Here is a 22535-nt window from a genome sequence, read left to right as displayed (position 1 = left end):
CGACTGGCTAGACAGAGGGATAGAGCTAGTAAAGATGTGCAGCAGGTAAGGGTGATAAAGGATAATGAGGGAAACGTACTCACAAGCGAGGAGAGTGTGTTGAGCAGATGGAAAGAGTACTTTGAGGGGTTGATGAATGAAGAGAATGAGAGGGAGAGAAGGTTAGATGATGTACGGATAGTGAATCATGAAGTGCAGTGGATTAGCAAGGAGGAAGTAAGGATAGCTATGAAGAGGATGAAGAACGGAAAGGCTGTTGGTCCAGATGACATACATGTGGAAGCATGGAGGTGTTTAGGTGAAATGGCAGTGGAGTTTGTAACTGGATTGTTTAATGAAATCTTGGAAAGTGAGAGGATGCCTGAGGAATGGAGAAAAAGTGTTTTGGTACCAATTTTTAAGAATAAGGGTGATGTGCAGAGCTGTAGTGACTACAGAGGGATTAAACTGATCAGTCACAGCATGAAGTTATGGGAAAGAGTAGTGGAAGCTAGTTTAAGAAGGGAGGTGAAAATTAGTGATCAGCAGTATGGTTTCATGCCAGGAAAGAGCACTACAGATGCGATGTTTGCTCTGAGAGTGTTGATGGAGAAGTACAGAGAAGGTCGGAAGGAGTTGCATTGTGTCTTTGTGGATTTAGAGAAAGCATATGACAGGGTGCCTAAAGAGGAGTTGCGGTATTGTATGAGGAATTCGGGAGTGTCAGAGAAGTATGTAAGAGTGGTACAAGATATGTACGAGGGTAGTGTGACAGCGGTGAGGTCTGCGGTGGGAGTGACGGATGCGTTTAAGGTGCAGGTGGAATTACATCAAGGATCAGCTCTGAGCCCTTTCGTATTTGCAGTGGTGATGGACAGGTTGACAGATGAGATCAGACAGGAGTCCCCGTGGACTATGATGTTTGCAGATGACATTGTGATCTGTAGTGAGGGTAGGGAACAGGTGGAGGAGACCCTGGAGAGGTGGAGATATGCTCTAGAGAGAAGAGGAATGAAGGTTAGCAGGACTAAGACAGAATATATGTGTGTGAATGAGAGGAAGGATAGAGGAATGGTGAGGATGCAGGGAGTAGAGGTGGCGAAGGTGAATGAGTTTAAGTACTTGGGATCAACCGTTCAGAGTAATGGTGAGTGTGGAAGAGAGGTGAAGAAGAGAGTACAGGCAAGATGGAGTGGGTGGAGAAGAGTGTCAGGAGTAATTTGTGACAGACGAGTACCAGTAAGAGTGAAAGGGAAGGTCTACAAGAGGGTAGTGAGACCAGCTGTGTTGTACGGGTTGGAGACAGTGGCATTGACACAAAGGCAGGAGTCAGAGCTTGACGTGGCAGAGTTGAAGATGTTAAGATTTGCACTGGGTGTGATGAGGATGGACAGGATTAGGAATAAGTATATTAGAGGGTCAGCCCAGGTTGGAAGGTTTGGAGACAAAGCCAGAGAGGCAAGATTACGTTGGTTTGGACATGTGCTGAGGAGGGATGCAGAGTATATTGGGAAAAAGATGCTAAGGATGAAGCTGCCAGGTAACAGGAAAAGGGGAAGGCCTAAGATAAGGTTTATGGATGTGGGGAGAGAAGATATGCAGGTGGTTGGTGTGACAGAGCAAGATGCAGAGGACAGGAGAAAATGGAAACAGTTGATCTGCTGTGGCGACCCCTAACAGGAGCAGCTGAAAGAAGACTGGAACTTGATTTGCAACAGGAGGGACGCAAGAGGAGGACCTAGCAAAAGAGGGTAGATTTCTGAACAAATTTATGAAAATATTCAGTGTGGAAGACGTTAATTCAGTAGGAAGAACTCAGACAGAATTTACATATTATTTCCCAAGGTACAATAACTGGAATAAACTAGATAGAAATTATATTTCACAGGAACATATGCATTTAATTGAAAGCTTTGACACCCATCCAGTAACTATTTCAGATTATTCACCAATAAAAACTAAGGCAAAAGTGCAGGGTAATGACATAAAAATGAGACACTGGAACTTTCTCATCTACCTGTTTAAAAGAGAGGAATTTAAGGAATGCAAAGTGAAATTGATTTGAGAATTATTAGGAAAGATAGAAATTTCTTCAGACGTTATAACTAGTGAGTGAAATAAAATGAAAATGTAGTTTAAAAATAAGATAAATAAAAGAAAAAGAGAGATAGTTGAGAAGTAATATGAATTATTTAGAGGGGCTGACAAAGGTTAAAGTATTGCAGAATAGGAGAATAAGAAAAGGCACAACTGCAGAGTGCTAAAGAGAAAGTAATGGAATATCTGGATAATATGCATGAGTTTAGAAATATTGCCATTAAGTAAGTATTTTTTTGATAACTCAAGAGCAAAAAAACTTTTAGCACAAACACTTAGACAACAGAAAATAAAAGGGATTGTCACCAAACTGAGGGAGCCTGTAACAAGTAAAAATAACCAGAGATCTTGTAGAGATATTAGCGATATTTTGGAAAATGTATGTAAATTTGTATAAAGCAGAGAATATGTTAATCAATAAGAGCACAAATGAGAATATTTTTGGAAGACTTAATTATGCCAAGGGTAGAGGTAGATGAGGCTCAGCAACTAACAGTTAAGATAGAAGGAAAGCATTAAAAAGTGATTCATAATCAATTTGCAGGAAAGTCTCCAGGAACAGATGGTATTACTGTGGAAGTTAGGAAGGACGAAAGTGATAAAGATATGGGAAATTTTTTTTAACAGTATTTTGAAAGGAAAGAAATCATTGACAACTTGGAAAAAAATTCTCTATTGGCTGTAATACCTAAAGTCAGTTCAGAGTCATTTGACCCAGCTTCCTATAGACCCATTTCAATTTAAAGCCATCATTATAAATTGTTTGTCTCTATACTAGCTAAAAGATTGTCACAGATGTTGCCAAAATTGATAGATATGGATCATTGTGGTTTTGTGGAGAGGAGGCAAACATTTGACAACATTAATAGAACAGTGACGATACAGAGGAAAGCAGAATACAAGAAAATACTGCTGTGGTTGGTGGGTGTTGATGCAGACAAAACATTCAACAGAGTAAGCTGGGATTTTGAGTTGGGCAATGGAAGTACTTATATGCCCTGATACAATAATAAGGTTAATTAGGAGGATATGTGTAGGATAAGAGGCAAAAATTACAGTGGGAGGGTTCCTCTCTGATAAGTTCTGTCTGAGCAGATGAACCAGGCAGGGGTGTCCTCTTTCCTTATTGTTATTTGCTTAATATTTAAAGCCATTGGCAAAAAAATGATGGAGTCTGAAATTCATGGATATAATTGATACAGTAATCAAGAAATGTTGATAGTTTTTGCAGATGATATTTTGTACATGATAAATCCAGAAAAATGGCATATCAGTGTTGTGGGACATTTTTGAGACCATTTCATGTCTTTTCAGGATATAAAACTAATGAAAATAAAACAAAGGTTATAGCAGTAAATTATGTACCCATACATTAATTGTTTCAGTAATACCATATTTATGGGGACATGATACGATGAAGTATACAGGAGTATGGATCAAAAAGGTTTCTGTTATGGCAGCTAATGATATGTGGGAAGAGATAAAAGATAAAACAGAAACTGTGAAATTGGAAACTCTTGTTTAAGGCTGTGGATAGAAACAGTCAGTGAAAATGTTTAGTCAGTTTAATTTTATATACAGGTCAGGCATAATTTATCAATCAGAGGAGAAGTTGTGGACAGTAATTAGTGAAGAGTTTAAAGAATTTATCTGGGAGGGAGAGAGGGCAAGAGTTGAGTGGGATAAGTTGATCCTGCCAGTAGAGCAAGTTGGTGTAGGACTACCTGATTTGGAAGAATAGTTTAGAGCCACACAGTTAAGGTCCATGTGTGTAGCACAAGCTGACGGTTATAATTCAAAGTGAAAAGGGATGATGATGATGAAGCAGGGGGGAAATTCAAGAAATAAGGAAAGAGTGGGATTTTGGATGCTGATCATTAAGTTATAGTAACAGCCATGCAGAATATTAAATTCATAAATTAGCAGAAAGTATTCTAAGAACTAAGCCAATGTGGATATGGAGGAAGGAGAATTTGTTTATAGGGATGACCACTAGTACGGGTACAGAAAATAGGCAAGAGGGGGCTGGAGAAAACTGGCAAAGAAGCCAAGGTGTTGGGAGCAATAACTAGAGATGGAAAGGTGATAGTGTGGGATGAGTCCAAGTGGATATACGGACTGCAGGGTAGATGCTGCCTTCCCTACCAGGAATTGATGTCAGAATATAGGCAAAGAGAAAGGGATAGGGTAATCTTAAGTGAAAGACCTATTGTGGTAGAGATTTTAGTTAAGCTGCAGTTTTAAAAGGGATCATTAGTAGGGTATATAAAATGCTGCAGATAAATATAAGAATCAGTCAGAAGAGGTTAAAAACGATTAGGAAGAGAGACTGGATAAGCAGTTTTCAAGAGAACAATGGAAGGAAAAATGTATGCCTCCAAGTATGCAGCAATGTCCAGAATATGTGAGATTTTTGCTTGGAAGTGTTTATAAGGCATTTTATACCCTAAGCAGACTTCAAATAATTTGTTCTCAGGTTGATGGCACATGTTGGAGGTGTGATGGGGAAGAAAGAGGTAAATGGGAACATGTTTTGGGAGTGTAATGAGCTGGCAGACTTAAAAAAATCCCTACAGAGTACTCTGTCAGAAATATTGGGTGAACAAATGGCTGTAACTAGGAAAATTATTTTTTGAGCTGGGACACAGGATCTGAATTGCCTAGACTGAGTAAAACCTTGTTAAATTTAATTCTGGTGGCTGCCAAAAAAGCAATGAATAGAAAATGGAAAACAAAGTCTAAACCAGCTGTTTAAGAAGTACTGAAAGTTGTAGCAGAAATAAGAACTGGAATTGGGATCTTTATGAAAGGTAAGGAGCAAATTACATAGAAACGAATGAAAACTGAGGGAACAATGCATGCAAAATAATATTCAGGAGGAGGAATTGAGGTGTAAGGGAAGGCAGGAATTGAGTGACTTATGTAATGTTGAACTGATATTGTCTAGAAAAGAACATATATGATATATAATGTATCTAAATGAAAAAATGTTAATATGTTTTCTTTTCTATTCATGTATGTTTGCCTATGTTTTAAGTAATAATTTGTACCTGTCCTGGGTAATTACCCTAATCACTTACTTGATGTTATCCAACTAATTATATTTTTGCTCATGCTACCTACTACTTGTGTCTCTTCCTCCCCCAGAATTTTTCATTTAAGTGAATTGCTGAGTTAACTCCTCATTACTTCATTCTCTTCGTGTTGCAGGAGACTTGTTCTATTCCCACTATGTTGCTAAACTCTGGAGTAGTATCCCCACACAAATAAAACTCTCTGACAAATTCAGTAGTTTTAAACCACTGCTTCAACAACATCTTAACCAGTCCTGGTCCTGCACAAGCTCATCACCAAGTTAAGATTCGTGCATACTGTACAATACTCTCCTTAAAGAAAATATTGTCAACCTCTCACTGAAATGACTAAACAATTTTTATACATAGCTGCTGCCTGCACAGTCCACTAAGTTTCACATGAGCTTTCTCTTTAGTAACTTCTACCTCTAAAATCTTAGAATGCATAAATGCAACTAGTGTATGTGTATAAATGCAAGCAGAAATGTGACTACTCTGTGTTTAACTGGAACAAAATGTAATGTAAACAAATGGATCTTTTCTCCCTGAGCCTCCACTGAAAATGGGTATTATCCAGTCGGACTTTCCCCGGTAAACACAGATAAATAAATAAATATTCTCCCAGGTCTCCAAACATCTGTCTATACACTGTATATTACATTCTTTTTTTTTAAATACTTCCTAAATAACATGTCCATTAGTCTTTTTCTCATTCTTTCTCTTATCTTTTCTTAACTGTACATCTCTATCTCTTCAGCGCATATCTAGCTAACTGTTGCACTACTTCTCCCTATGCAATCACATTTATACCTTGTTCTCTCTAACACCTTGCTCCTATTTCACCTTTTCACTCTCATACCCAGTTCATACTTTTAGAACATTGTATGCTACTTTTGCTGTGAAAGCATGTATTAGTAATTGCACAACATACATGTCCTAAAATCCTATATTACTATTATTTTGCATGTGTGTGTGACACTTTTTAGAGTGGTATATAAAACTTTCCTTGAGAAGACTTTTAGTAGAAATTGTATAGCTTTTCACATCCTTCTAAAATCCCATATTACTATTTTTATCTAGTGTGTGTGTTTGTGACTTTGTGCAAATAGTCAGGAAATTTTTAGGAAGCCCTTGGATGAATGGGCTGTGGCTATGGTCTTTAATTCAAGAATTACTGAGATAGTGTTCAAGTGTTTATTTAAACCTTTAAGGCTTGAACAAGTTATTTAACTTATGAAATTTGCATTTGTTATTCTTGCTTGCTTGATATTTCTGTTGTTTTGGCTGTCATGTATTATTACATCTGATGTAAATCTTTATTCATTCTTTGCTGTTAGGACTTCGGTTCCGTCCTTGGAACCGACATGGACAGTAACAAGTTCACGCCAGCCAAAAACTCTCAGCTAAGACCTACCCACAATGCCCTCTCATAGTCTCTTCAGATCTCATTTGCCTCGTTCCTTGTCAGACGTGCCAAGCCTTCTTGCTGCGGTAGCATTGTCGCCTCACAGTAAGACGCTGTCCGGTTCGATTCTCAGCTAGAGCGTCTTCTGCGTGGAGACATGCGTGAATGGGCGTACCTTCGTTGAAGGTTGTGCTTCAGGCCTGGCAAGCCGGTACGTAAAAAATCAACTGCCAATTATTAGCGGACCGGAGTTCCGCTGTGGCGACCCCTAACCGGGAAAAGCCGAAAGACACAAACAAAGTGTTTGTTAGACAGTTTTTATCATCTAAAGTTATTTCTCATCTTTACCTTCCTCATTTCCTGACTAAACCCTACCCACTACCTTGGTAGTTCTTTCGTACCATCGTTGGTACTACTCCCTCCCTCTCTCCCTACCTTAGTAGGCCCTCCTTTTACCTTTTTGGTATTTCTTAGTACCATTGTTGGTACTCTTTTTCTGCTATCTGTACAAAAAAAAAGTGTTTTCTTTCACTGTCTTGTCTCTTTTTGCTCTATATAATTAGTTGTGCAGTAGTACTAGTGTGTTATAATGGCAGATAAGGCCAAGCTTAGATTCAAACAGTGTGATAAGTGCGGGCAGAAGATGCCCAGTTCTAACGGTCATGCCAGGTGTGTTTATTGTTTGGGCATTGACCACCTTAATGTTTCTTGTGACATTTGTTCTAGCTTCAGCAACCATACGTTGGCTGAATGCAAGAACAAGCTTATTCTAAAGGGTATGCTGAAATCACCCTTCGTGGAGGCTCTTTCTGGGACAGAGGTCTCACCATCTCCTAAGCATAAAGACATAAAAAAGCATAAGGAGAAATGGAGTCTTTCAGTTCCGACATCCTTGTGCTCCTCGGAACCGAGTCGACACTGGGCTTCTCCTGCGCAGTCAGTGCAGACAGCTTCAGCACAGGGTCCCTGTCTTCTCCTTCAGTGTCGCCCTTGATTCTGACTCAAACTCCTTCCACTGTACTGGCCTCGGCACCATCCCCCACGGTGCCGACTTTGTTTGTGACACAGGCTCCGACCATTGTACCTGCATTGGCACAATCCCCGGCCATGGTGCCAATGTCTTACATGGCTCCACTGATAATGACACCTTCAGTTCCGAAGGTCCAGCACCTTCCCCGAACTTGGTATTCTCCATCTTATGATGTCTTTTTGGGACAACAATTTAGTCCTTTTTTTGAGAGACCAGACTATCCATCGGCAGCGTCCTTCAGATCTACCAGGGGTCTTTCGGAAAAGTATGTAGTGAGGGTTGTGGACCAGCTTCTGGCAGCTGAAGGATTAACCCCCCCAGACCAGGTCTTCCCTCCCTCTTGGAACAGAAACTCTCACGGCATATTCTGCTGTCTATCCTCCTCTGACCGTCACCCAGGTTTCGGAGACTTTGGTACCGATGGCCATCCCAGTGCATACTGACTTTGCTCCGACAGCGGAGGCTTCCCTGATGGCACCGATTACTCTTGGCGCCATGGCTCCTTTGGAACTGGCAGACTCTCAGAGCAGTGATTGGACTGTCAGCACCGTGGCACCTAGTTCGACGCCGATTTTATCTGTGGCGTCGTCTATGGCTACGGCTCTCCCTGCAGCTGCCAGTCCTCTCAGAGCTTCTCACCTGGAGGCGGGCTCCTCGGGCCATGGTGTGACCTCGGTTCTGAGGTCATCCTTTTTGGCTCCAGGCTCCCATCCCTCCTCAGGCAGGCCTGCTTTCTAGGAGATGGAGAGGGTCCTTGCTACAACAGGCTCAACAGGCTCAGCAGTTGACACCATTGGCATCGGAATCAGAACCCCCTTCTAGCTTGCAGCTGTCCCACTCTCCTACTCTGAAATCTCGAACACGGGAGCCGCAAGACCTGCCCTTCAAGGAAACCCTTTCTCTGGAGTCCTCCTCAGAAGATCCCACTGGGGAGCCAACCCAGAAGAAACTTTGCAAGAGGAAGCATCTTGATTCCCCTGAGGAATCCATCACTGAAGACACCAATTATGATGAGGGAGAAGTGTCCCCACGGCCTCCCCTGGAATATGTCTCATTTGGAGACATTCCCGAGATCCTCAAGCAGAGGGGAGACTGGAAGCCCTCCAACCTTTCTTCAGAGGAATCGGTGTTCTTGCAGGCTTCCCATGCTTGCCAGTCTACTTCCTGGTGACCCCATCTGCAGATGAGCTCATTTGACTTATTGTGCAGTGTGCCTGGAAGGCCCCGGACAATATAGAGCCCATCCCCCCGAGGCCTGATAAAATTCTGTCCACTCCTGAAGACTAACCCAGTTGGTCCAAATAGCTGGTAGTTGATTCCATGGTCATGGCAGCGGCCACCAAGAGGGAGCTGGCGGAAGATAGTTCCACTGTTCATCCCCCGAACAAGGGAGTCTCAGGCTATGGACAGACTGGGGAAGCGAACCTATGCTTCAGCGACCTTTGCCATTTGGTCGCTGAATTACCTTTCACACTTTACTCACCTCCAAAGAGACCTAATTTCAAAAATGTCTGCCTCTTTGGTGGAGGTACTGCATGAGGAGGTGCATGATACTGTTGCCTCTGAGCTAGCTACCTTGGAATCAACCTCGAACTCCTCGATGCGCTTGATTTCTCACACTACCAAGGGGGCACCTTGAGCAGCCGCATTGGGCATCGTTATGAGACAGCATACTTGGATGCGTTTGTGTGACTGTGAACCCTTTTAAATCTTCCTTTGTCAATGCGGCTGTTGACGAATCTTCCCTTTTTGGTCCCAAAGTAAGAGACACTTTCACATAGTGAAAAGGACAGAAAGACCTTGTCTGCTGTGGGCATACATTTTTCCACCCCCAGAGGTCCTACTCCAGGAATCAGAGGGGAGGAAATTTGTGGTTCAAGATGTCTCAAGGATCTTTTCTTGACACTCGTGATGAGCAATCCCCCTGGGGCAGAGGGGGCAACTCATCCGGAAGACGCCCCTTTTGGGGCATAGGGGGTCCACGCAATCAGGGCGCTAGAGATTCCTTCTCTGGCCGACCCTTCCAATGCTCCTGAACAGCGGCCCGATTGCTTTCCTCTGGAAGCAGTCGGGGGTCAATTTTCTCTGCACCTACAGGCCTGGCAACTCATAACAAAGGATGCGTGGGTGCAGAGAATAATATCCAGAGGCTATCATATCCCATTTGACCTCACTCTCAGACCCATAAAACAAATCCCCAATGTTCCACCCAGTCAGAGGGAGGCTGCAGCCTTAGAAATCGAAAAGCTGCTAAGATAAAGAGTCATCATCCAATCAGTCCCACCAGACCAAAGAGGATCTGGCTTTTACTCAAGGTTCTTTTTAGTGCCAAAAAAGACAGGGGACTGGAGGTCAATCCTGGATCTCAGCTTACTAAACAAATTCATCAAACCTCAGAAATTCCGGATGGTCACGCTACAGTCCATTCTCCCCTTTCAAATTCATCAAACCTCAGAAATTCCGGATGGTCACGCTACAGTCCATTCTCCCCTTTCTGGGGAAGGACAACTGGATGTGCTCTGTAGACCTCCAGGATACGTATTACCACATAAAGATGGACAAATGCTCCTGGAGATTTCTCCGCTTCCAGCTGGGAGACAGTCATTATCAGTTCAGGGTACTGTCCTTTTGTCTCTCGACAGCCCCCAGAGTGTTCACCAAATGTATGGCAGTTGTAGTAGCTCATCTCCGACTACAAGGATTCCAGGTGTTTCCACATCTAGGCAATTGGCTCCTTACTGCCACGACCAGGAATCTTCTCATTCTCAGTCTCTCTTACACTCAAGGGCTTGCTCATCGCCTAGGTATCACGATCAACATGGACAAATCACACATGCCTCCAACAAGAGCACTGGAATTCATTGGAGAGATCTTCAACACAACGTCCTGCCAAGCTTCATTTCCTCTTCACAGGCTTTCAAAAATAAGAAACCAGATTCAAGTCCTCCTCCCACAGACATTTGTACCAGCACGGTTTGTACTACAACTATTGTGCTCTATGGCAACAACCATTACCTTAGTACCATTGGCGAGGTTGCACATGAGACTATTACAGTGGCTCCTTTCATCACAATAGTCGATCTTAACCCACCCACTGGACCACATGATACACTTTAGGGTGGGGGGGGCATTTCCAGGGAAAGACAGTTCAAGGCACCTGGTCCCTCATGGAGGCCAATTTGCACATAAATATCCTAGAATTGAGGGCAGTTGTCTTAGCGTTACAAGCGTTCCACACATCCCTTCCTTCCGGGGCCATTGCAGTTCAATCGGACAACATGTCAGTTGTCTGGTACATCAACAAACAAGGTGGAACCAGGTCCTATCCCCTGTGTCGGGAAGCCATGAGAATTTGGCATTGGGAAATGGCTTACAACTGCTTTCCATAGCAGCGCACATTCCCAGGATTTCCAGTGTTATTACAGACAATCTGAGCAGGAACATTTTGATGCCTCACGAGTGGTCCCTCAATCCAGTAATAGCAGATCAGATCTTCCGCTGTTGGGGCAGTCCTTGTTGCGACCTGTTTGCTTCACCCCTAAACAACAAATGCAGAAGCTATTTTGCCCTGATCCCCCCTCAGGGGGATTCACCGAAAGATGCTCTGACACACGATTGGCCCCCGGGTCTGCTGTATGTCTACCTCAGTGCCTTTTCATTCCAGAGCCCCTATGGATGATATCTGCGCAGCAACCACTTGGGCAAGACCTCATACCTTTATCACTCATTACAAATTGGATTTGGCCTCCAGGGGATGAGCATCTTTTGGTTCTATGGTGCTCAGGAATGTCCTTCCTTAGGGCCACCCAAGACTCAAGTAGCTGGGGACTCGGTCCTAACAGTAACGAATGGATAAAGATTTACAACATCAGATGAAGAAGTTATGGCTTACCATAAAGTTCCATCTGTGTTATAGATCTTTATTCATTCATTACTTCCCGCCCTCCTTCCCACTGCCTGGACTCTTGGTGGACTTTAGGATTTCCTTATTAGTTAAGGTATCTGCTCAGACAGAGCCTCCTACTATCACTATTATTACTTCTATACTATAATGGTGGGCAAACTCGATCTGAAGGACTATGAGAGGGGCATTGTGGGTTGGTCTTAGCTGAGAGATTTTGCCTGGCATGAGCTTGGTACCGGCTGTGTCGGTTCCAAGGATGGAACCAAAGTCCTATCAGTAATGAATGAATAAAGATCTACAACATAGATGGAACATTATGGTAAGACATAACTTCTTTTTTCATGCATGTGGAATTTTTTTTCCCAAGCCTCCTCTGAAAAGGGGTATACGCCAGTCAAACTTTCCTGGTAAACAAATGTAAAATTAAATGCAGTAAAAATAAATAATTAAATAAATGTGTTCCCCCAACATTTCTGACAAAGTATCCAAAAGGGAAGTTTTAGAATTTGGTAACTTATTATATTCCCACAAAACAGGTTCTCAATTGTCCGTCTTTGCTCATCACACCTATAGCATTTGCTGTCTGTCAGAGGAAAAGTTTTCTGAAGTCTGCAAGTAGTATCAAAATAGATATGCAAACATTTCCAAGAAGAAATCCTAAATCTTCTGGAGTTTTGTGCGTACTTGGGAGCCATACAGACATCCTAACATTCTTCTTTTGTATTTTTCATTTTCATTCTGTTTTACCAATATTTTTCTAACCTCCTCTGATTGATTCTTATAGTTATCATTCAGTATTTTATATATTTATGAATTATCACTTTTTAAACAAACTTTTTAAACATTAGAAAGACATGCATCTGGAGCATTTCTCCCAGGGCCTTCGCTGAAAATTGGCTTGTTCCGTGTCAGACTTTCCTGGTAAACAAATATGAAAATAAGTAAATAAATAAGTAATAAATATCAACTTCTGTTCTGTACTCATTTAAAATCTCTACCAATTCTAGTCTTTGACTTAGCACTGCCCTTTCTATACCTTTCTTGCTTATTTCTTCCTAGTAGGGAAAACAGTCTCCAACCTGCAGTTAAAACTTCTGCTTGGCCTACTGTTACCTGTCCCTGTGTAGTTATTTGTTCATAGTACCTAGATTCTTTTGCCAATTATCTCCAGCAAATTCCACCACCATCTTGCATGCTTTCTATACCTCTACTTACATTCATTCCTATTGGCAAAGTCTCATTTCCCCATTCTGTTGTTGCCTTAGTTCTTAGAATGCTTCCTGCCTCTTTATGAATACAATATCCTGGATGTCATTCTCCTTAAGAACCTGCATCCAAAGTTGTACTCTTTCCTGACTTCTCGAGTACCCCCTTTTCACCATCCTCATCCCTTTCTACTTTGATTTATAACTTTATGCTTGTATTGTGTATATGAGTTTTAACTGTGCAGCTCTAAAGTATCCTTTCAAATCAGGTAATCCAGAACCGCCATGCACTATGAAGAGAAGCTAGTTACCTTACTTAACTTCTGCTCCCTTCCCTTCTGAAATAATTTTTTTCAACTCTTTAAAAACAATGTCAATGATTGTATCTTACTATCTATATCGATAATGAAAAGCTTCCACCTTTTCAATTTTTGTATCATCTTTTAGTTTCTTCTCATATCCTTATTTGCAATAACAGAATCATTTTTAATTCATACATCTAAATACTTTATCTTTTCATATCCCAATAAATATGGGTATTGCTGAACCAATCCATGTACAGTTGCATATTACACTGCTGTAGCCTTTGTTTTATTTTCATTTATTTTATATCCTAAAAATGTGAAACTGTCTCAGAATATTCCACAACACCAAATTCTGTATTTATCAAATGTAAAATAATATCTTCATATAAAGCTAGCTTTTATTGATTACCATGCTAGTTGCTTCCCCGACTTTCTGAGTCCCTTATTTTCTTTGACACTGGAACTAAATATAAAGCAAATAACAAAGGGAAAAGATGTCACCCCTGTCTGGTTCCTTTGTTCAAATAGCTTGTTGGAGAGGAAGCCTCCCACCTTAATTCTTGTCTCTGGCCCTTCATATATCCGCTTAATTAGTTTTATGATTTTGTCAGGGAATGCAAAGGCTGCCATTGCTCTACTCATAAAATCTCACCTGACTCTATTGAATGCCTTCTCTGTATCATTACCAACCTGCATCAGTACCAGCCAGCATTTTCTTATACTCTTCTTTCTTGTGGATCATCATTGTTCTTTTAATATTGTCAGATGTTTGTCTCCCCTTTACAAAACTGCATTCATTCATATGTATCTTCAGATCTGAAGTAGTTACTTCATTTGTTCTGCAACCTGTGGGTCTCGGATCCGACCTCGGATCCGACTGGCAGCTTTCCAAGCTTCAAGATCCGAGCTCCTAGCTCCTCCCCTCTACCCATAATCCCCTGTCACCACCACACTACCTCAGATCGTTTTTTGCCGCTGCTTGATCACAAGCATCTTGAGAAGAGCTCCTGAGCTTAGAAGCAGGGAAGTGAATTTTTCTTAAAATTTTCTTAAATTTTTGACAAAGTTAAAAGAAGAGTGTGTTGAGAGAGTGTTTCTCTGCCCTTTTTTATTTTTGGGGTTGCGTTTTGTTCAGTTAACCCTCCCCTGGTTGTTTGGGCGTGTGAGTGTGTGTGTGTTAGGAAAATGGCCGAAGGCCATAAGGCTATTTTTTCTAAGTGCACTGGGTGTGGCCATAAGCTTTCCCCAGCTGATGGCCACACTCAGTGCGTTATATGCCTGGGGGTTGCCCATTTGTCTTCAGACTGCCAGGTTTGCGCAGCCTTCAACCCCCGGGCTGTGAGGGACAGGAGGAACAGGCTTATTCTGGTGGGATTGCTTCCCCCGGAGGAGGCCTCTTCCTCCTCTCCCTCCAAGGTGCAGGCTGCCCAGCTACCTTCGGCACCCCTGACTCCCTCGACTCAGGCGGGGACTCAACCTCCCACTATTGCCTTGAGTACGAGGGAAGTTCAGTCTTCTCCTTCTAGGGAAAAGCACAAGGAGAAGCAGCAACACAAGAGGCGAGCTGAGCCTCATCCCTCGGCTCCGCAATCGAAGACTGCTAAATCGCCCCCGAGGGTGTCCGGACCTTCTCCTTCTCGGCTCCTATCCCCTTCCTTCTCACCGGAGCCGGAGGAGGAGCTCCTATCACCCTCGAGGTCGTCAAGGCGGCCTTCCAGGCCCGCCTCTACGACCTCCTCTAGATCTACTAGGTCTCTCTCCAATGCCGACATGGACAGGATGATGCGTCGGTTTCTGCAGACCCAAATGCAGATGGGGGTGCTCTTGCCTCCCCCCCACAGGGGGGTAGTGCAGCTTCAATATTTGCCCCGATTTCTCCTTCTTCAACCCGGATCCGGGTTTTGGAGTCTTCGGATCCAGGCCTTTTCGGAGCCGGGGTTTTGTCGGCGCCGGTGGCCCAAGCCTTCTCGACGCCGACTATACCCTCGAGTATCTTGGATCCGAGTTCTCGGGGCCGTGGGCCGGGCGTCGGATCCGTGGGATATCCACCAACCGCTTTCTGATAGCAACGCACATTCCGGGACGATCCAACATCCTGGCAGACAAATTGAGTCGAGTAATTCTCAGTCCTTACGAGTGGTCTCTCAATCCGAAAGTTGCGAAGGAAATTTTCCACAAGTGGGGTTGGCCTCTCTGCGATCTCTTTGCTACCCCCCAAAACACAAAATGCAGCGAGTTCTTCGCAATTCTTCCCCCAGAAGGGGAGAGCCCCAGAGACGCTCTGATTCATGCTTGGCCTCCCAGTCTACTCTATGCTTACCCCCCGCTTCCGCTCATGGCGAAGTTCATTCAGAAAGCCGCATGGTTGGGAAGCAAAATTATCCTCATAGCCCCATTCTGGCCTCGTCAAATCTGGTTTCCATACCTGCGGTCTCACAGTCTCTCCTCCCCTTTAATCCTGGATCCCATTCCAGATCTGATGTCACACCCAACAGGGTGCCCAACACCGAACCTGGTAAACCTCAAGCTCGCAGCTTGGTTGATCCAGTTCCACTAATGGCAAGGACTCCCGGTATCTCGTCACCAGTGAAAACTATTCTGGTAGCGGCTCATAAACCGTCCACCAGGAAAATCTATAATAGCAAGTGGAAACGATTTTCCATCTGGGCTAACAGCCAGGGTCTCAACCCTTTTACTGTTCCGATTCCTACAGTCTCGGATTTTTTGTCCATGATATTTGAACAAGGGGCCAGTGCATCAACGGTGAAAGTACAGTTGGCAGCAATATCCCATTTTCATGTGGGAGACGGATTAGGATTCCTAGCATCTACAAAATTGTGTAAGACATTCTTGCGTGGCGTTTTCCTTCTCAAGCCACCGGTGAAATCCGTGACTCCCCCTTAGGACTTAACCTTTGTTCTGCAAGCCTTAACGAAACCTCCTTTTGAACCTGCAGCTTCTGTACCCTTTAATTTTCTGTCCTGGAAAACAGCATTCTTGGTAGCCATAACTTCTGTTAAAAGGGTTTCAGAGCTCCAAGCCTTGTGCATGAAACCTCCCTATCTTATTTTTCACAATGACAGAGTGTCTCTCAGGACTAACCCGTCTTTTTTACCAAAAGTGGCATCTGTGGCAAATATCAATCAGACTATCAATCTGCCAGTGTTTTTCAAGAATTTTCAAAATAAGGGAGAATACATGTTGCATACACTAGATGTACATAGACAGTTGCGTTTTTACCTGTGCAGGACCAAAGACGTTCGTAAGGCTGATCAACTGTTTGTGTCATTTGCTCCTTCATCCATGGAAAAACCTATATCCAAAGTGACACTGGCTAATTGGATTTGTCAATGTATTTCTCAGGCTTATAAGGCATCGGGCAAAACCAGAATGCCATTGGACGACATATGTTCAGCAGCCACTTGGTCTTCTGCTCATACGTTTATTTCTCATTATAAGCTGGACATGATGTCTAGAAGCAGGGCGTCCTTTGGCTCCGCGGTGCTTCGGAATATCCTTCCATAGGCCACTCAGGTTTCTTTGTTTAGGTAGCTGGGGACTCTGTCCCACAGGTTGCAGAACAAATGAAGTAACTACTTCAGATTTAGAAGTTATGTACTCACCATAACGTTCCATCTGAGTAGGTACTTCATTTGTCTGCAACCACCCCCCCCTGCCATCCCCCTAATCTGTATCGGGATTCTAGGATCATTTATGATTCTTGAGAATATCTGAACCTGTTTATTACAGGTTTATCAGGTGATACAGCAAAACCGATCTGAGGTAGTGTGGTGGTGACAGGGGGTTATGGGTAGAGGGGAGGAGCTAGGAGCTCGGATCTTGAAGCTTGGAAAGCTGCTGGTTGGATCCGAGACCCACAGGTTGTAGACAAATGAAGTACCTACTCAGATGGAACGTTATGGTGAGTACATAACTTCTAATTTCATCACCTGTGTGTATCTCACAGACACAAGGTACAAGGTGTGATTCTCACCTTTTAGGAAAACTGGCTAGGCTTAAAATATTCCATGCAGGCAGCTAGACTATTACTTACCTAAGAACCTATGAACTTTTGCTGTTCATACCTAGTGTAAACATAACATTTTATAATAATTTGTAAAACAAGAGTCATAAATATGGGGCAGAGCGAAGCAGAATAAAATGCATATAGTCACAGTTAACGTGAAGGTAGTCCAAAATAATCCAAAGATTCCAAGGTAGACCAAATAAAATTTAAAATTTATTCAAGGGTGTCCAGACATAAAAGTAAGCGCTTTCGCTTGGTAAGCTTCATCAGACAATAAAATACATTCACCCATAACAAGCAAATTTATATATCACTTTCAAATATAAAAGGACCAATCAATGAGGTTCTGTAGTAAAGTCTTAAAGACACATGAATACAAATAATAAAATTGTACAGATGCAATAAATAACTCTCTGTATAATATGATGGATTTAAAAATCCACAGATATCTAACATAAAATACACACAAAATTTTTTTTAACAATGAAGGCCTATAGACACTTACTTATTATTCCTACGTTTCCTAAGAAAGGGCTTAATAGAGGCTCTTTCATTTAATCCCTTCCCTTTGTCTGCCTTTAGTCTAATAATCCACTGGCTTTCTATAGTCTCAGTATAATTCCTAATGTCATCTTCACGTACATTAGGATAGATCACAGTTAATGCCCTAAATAAAAAATTATGTGTGTCACCATATCAAGCAACATGCTTAGCTAGTGCATTATGCTCAGAGCCTTCCCTGATATGATAAATGTGCTCACGCATTCTATCTTTAAACAACCTATTGGTTTTTCCAACATAGAAGCATGAGCAAGCTTGACAAATAGCCAGATATACTAAATGTGGAGTCATGCAGTTGGCTGATGCAGTAGTTTTAAATATCCTATTAGAATCAGGATGAAAAATTTTATCACTAATGTCTATAAAAGGGCAAAAATTGCATTTTCCACAAGGTGTTGTATGCTTCTGTCCGGATGTCAAATTCCTATCCTTAGGATAGCAGAGTAACGTTTTTAAATTATTTTTGTTTCTATATAAGAAAGATGGTTGCTCACCCACTACCTTCTTTATGATTTCATCTGTTTGCAAGATTGACCAATGTTTACTAATGATCCTTCTAACTTCCATATGGTCAGTAGTATAAAAAGAAGGAAATTTAACAAAGGAATTAGTAGTTGTGGAATCATTAAAAGTATTAGTAGTGACTGGTCCAAAATAGGGCACAGCCATATCATAACGTAAGATAGGGATGTTATGTAATTGTTTATCTATTTCAAATTCTTTATATCCTCTTTCCAATAAATTCGTCCTAACTTTCACAAGTTCATCTATGAAGCCTGAATCTATAGGATTCATCCTAGAGGAACGTATTCCTTGACCCTTAATAATGTTCCTAAAAACATAAGAAGGGTGCATGCTGGATCTTAGTAACAATGTATTGACATAACATGGTTTTCTGTATATCCCAGTATAACAACCCACAGGGTAACTTTTCTATGTAGAGATCAAGAAAGTCTATCTTTTGTGTTGAATATTTCATAGTGAACTTAAGAAATTCAGTAAGGCCATTCATAGTAGAAAACAGTGTATCCAATTGCTGTAGGTCTCCATCCCATAATAAGAACAAGTCATCGACAAAACGTCGATAGAACTATATTTTTTAAAATCAGCAAGTTGGAACAGGGTAGCCTCTTCCCATTGTGCCAAAAACATATTTGCATAGCTGTTTGCACAAGGGGTACCCATGGTACCCCATCCTGTTGCTTATATGTTTTGTTTTGAAACATAAACAGATTATTCTTTAATACTAATTCCAAAAAATGGACTATAAGATCTCTTTGTACTTCAGAATAATCACTATGAATTCTCAAATACTCAAGCACATATAATATACCTACGTCATTCGGTATGATAGTGAACAGAGACTGAACATCAAGAGTTACAAAGACTATTTCATTGATGTTACCTAGGTCTCTTAAACATTCATACAAGTTCACTAAGAACTGCTTGGAGTCCTTCAAGACAAAGCTATTATAATTCAAAACAGGTCTCAAATGTTTCTCTACATAGATAGATAGGCATTCTGTAATCCATCCCCCACCGGCCACTATCGGCCTCATGGGTGGGTTACTTAAATCCTTGTGGATCTTCGGTAGTCCATGTATCAAGGGGATCAAAGAGGGTTTAACTAACAGATAATCAAATAAGTCTTTGTCAATGATGTTACCTTGATATATATCAAAGTATTAGTAGCATGAGCCATGATAGCATGCACCTCACCATTATCGATCTCTCTATAAAATTTATCTTTCAATAAATTATTCATGGCTTCAATGTAATGTACAGTGTCCATAACAACTATGCGACCCCCCCCTTGTCTGCCGGTCTAATAATAATAGTAGATTCAGCCTGTAGATGTTTTAAGCATTGTCTTTCCTTAAAAGTGAGGTTATCTTTCTTACCTTTTCTACTGTGTTTCCTATCTATATTTAAAGTGTCATAATACTTATGGAATTCATCCTCAGTAAGTTTAAAATACGCTTCAATCAGAGGATGATTCAAGGGAACAAATGAACTAAGGTTCATAAAATTAGAAATTGATTGTGTCTGTATACAACTTTTCCTTGGATCATGTTCACCATATAACATCTTTAACATCACATTTCTACAATATATCTTCAAATCTGTAATTGAGTCAGTAAGGTTACTATGACTATTGGGAATAAAATTAAGACCGTTGCTCAATAAACTAACTTCATCTAAGGAAAGTATATAATGAGAAATATTGCAGATTAATGACTGGTACCCTTCCCCCACATCTTTTTGATGGTCTGGTTAGGTATATATTCTTCTGAAAGCTTCCTTTTCTGCCGACCACGACTCATAGAGCGTGTTCATCTGGTACCCTTCTCCAATCGTACTGGTAAAGGAAAAGGGATACCTTCTGTTAATTCAAACTGGCACTCAGAAGGCCTATTAACAACCTTAGGTCTAACTACTGGCTCAATTAATGCAGAATTGTGAGATTCTTAATGATTTGAACTTCAGGATATAAATTAGCCTCTTCTGATATAGGAGCAGTTTCATCTTGAACTGACTCAGTCGTATTAGATTGTTCCCTAGATGCAGAGAATGTATGACTTATTTTTATTCTATCATTCTGCTTATCAGAGGGTGAAACATTATCATTCAAATCACACACAAGTAGAACATAATTGCATGCATCCTTATTTACAGCACCATTGGTGCATCTTACAACAGTTGTAGTCTTAAGTTCAACATTACCAGGGCCTTCTTTTAATTGATCCTTAAAAGGACCTTTATTATTCCCTGCATTTACATTCTCTCCACGTCTAGGCCACATAAAGACATGGCCTAGCTTAAAACTGGTGGTATCACGCATAATTTTATTCTTCTTCTGCTGTAATAATTTGCATTCTAAAGCTAGAACGCCATCTAAAAGTCTCTCAAACAATGGTTGTACCATGCTATATGCAAAATTATCAAAAATATACTTCTGCTTGATTTTAATTGAGTCTCTTAATGCAGTCTCTTCTGGATAAAAAAAAGTCTATTAAAAGTTGCAAATATTTCCTGCTCACCTCAAGGTTAATTAACTGCCATCGTGAGAGCAGCTCCGGATACTGTGTGCCTTGGCCAGGCATATTAAAAACTCTTAGTCCTCTCGGCACAATCTTTTTATCCAGACAATATTGCAGATGCAAGCGTTGTGCTTGCAATCTTTTCAGTTTAACAAAATCCTTCTCTAGCTTGTCTAGGTGCTTCTGTAGCCTCTCTGCATCCGTCGATGCATTGCTGATGTCATCCGTGGGTGAAATCACTTCCAGCTGCCAGGAAATATTCCTCGAGCAGTCAAGATAGTCGAGAAAGCGCTTAAAAGTGAAATGGATCTATATGAAGTTGGGTCCTTAACCTCTTTGGATAATACAGCCACCACATATTTCTTCCAAGTTGCTGGTACTCCCCCACCCACCCCCCTGATTTAAAATACTATTCATTAAAACTTTCCATATCTTTATCACTTTTTCTTACCATTTTCCATATTTTCATAGGAACGCTGTCTGTTGTTGGAGACTTCCATACTGAATGATTATACATCACCATTTTTATCCCATTTCTTTTTGTCTTAGCTATTAATTGTAGAGCCTCAACTGCCTCTATTCTTGGCATAATTAAGTCTTCCTTAAGTATTTCCTTTAGTGCCTTTTCTTGCTTTCCATATTTTTCTTCTTTATATAAAGTTTCGTAAAATGTTTTAAAATAACTGTGATATTGCTATAAGATTTCTTGTTATAGGTTCCCTAAGTTTGGTAGTAACCCTTTCTACTTTTGTTGCCTTAGTTGTTGTGCTAAAAGAATTGTATCCTGGAGTATTTATCAAAAATAGCTATGTAACAGCATTCTTTCTAAGCTCCTGTATATTATCTAAATGCTTTCTTATCTTACCTTTAGCACTTTGTGGTTGATCCTATTGTTATTCTATTAGATCCCCCTTATTCTGCAATACTTTAACCATTGTCAACCCCTCTAAACAATTCCTATTACCTTTCTCCCCATATCTCTCTCTTATTTCAACCATGTTTTAACTGCTTTATCATTTTATTCCACTCACTAGCTATCCCTTCTTAAGAAATTTCTGATTTCTCTAATAAGTATTGAATCCTTTCCACTACCCATGCATTGAGGTCTTCTTTCTTTAATAGAGAAGAAGGAAAATGATAGATTCTCATTTATGTTTCATTGCCTGTACCTTTGTCTTTGTTTTTTATCATTTCATGATATGAAATAATTATTGAATGTGTTATAAACCTTTCAACTAAATACACATATTCCTATGAAATATAATTTCTGTTCAGTGTAGCCCTGTTATTGTACCATAGGGGATAATATGTAAATTTTGTCTGAGCCTCCTACTTCTGAATTGACATCATCCATACTAAACATGCTCATCTTTTTTTTTTTTCAGAAGTGCATTCTCATTTGTTACATTCTTCCTTCTAGGGCTCCCTGATGAATATTCACAATTGCAAGTCAGGTTCCAGTGCCAACCAGTAAATAATATTCCATGCTTAAAATATTTCTCTTCCAAAATTATCTTAAGCTTCATAGTAGCAGATTTAGGTATAATATAAGAGCATACCACCATAATCTTCCTCCCCTGCCAATATCCCCTTACTACCACAAATGTACCATTATTGCCTTTTTTTCTCTTCTGTCATTATTGGAGCACCTCTAGCAATTATTATTATTACTCCCTTTTTCTTTCGTCCCTAATATTCTACAGAATGTCTACCTGGAACTCTTTTTTTGTCAGATTTGCATTTCTGTCTAAATGTGACTCATGCAACATTACTATTTGTGCAGTATACTTTTTAACACATTCAATACTCTTTGCTTATTGTCTGTGCATGTAAGGCCGTTTATATTCCATGATAATATGGACAGTGTATCCATTATGATAGAAAGGTATTACTCCTACCTGTTTTGC

The 22535-nt window shown here is 41.0% G+C and overlaps 1 protein-coding gene across 1 annotated transcript in view; it reads left to right on the top strand.

The window, feature by feature from the left end:
- The window catches only part of LOC122799847 (rap guanine nucleotide exchange factor 6-like), a 1724571-nt gene that overhangs the window by 975352 nt on the left and 726684 nt on the right, over positions 1–22535 (top strand). The window lies entirely within an intron of this gene.

The sequence above is a fragment of the Protopterus annectens genome, chromosome 4.part0, assembly GCF_019279795.1.
Source record: "Protopterus annectens isolate FY-2018-M chromosome 4.part0, PAN1.0, whole genome shotgun sequence".
Taxonomy (NCBI): Eukaryota; Metazoa; Chordata; order Ceratodontiformes; family Protopteridae; genus Protopterus; species Protopterus annectens.
Note: the sequence above shows the minus strand (reverse complement) of the source record. Positions and strands in the feature narration are given on the sequence as shown.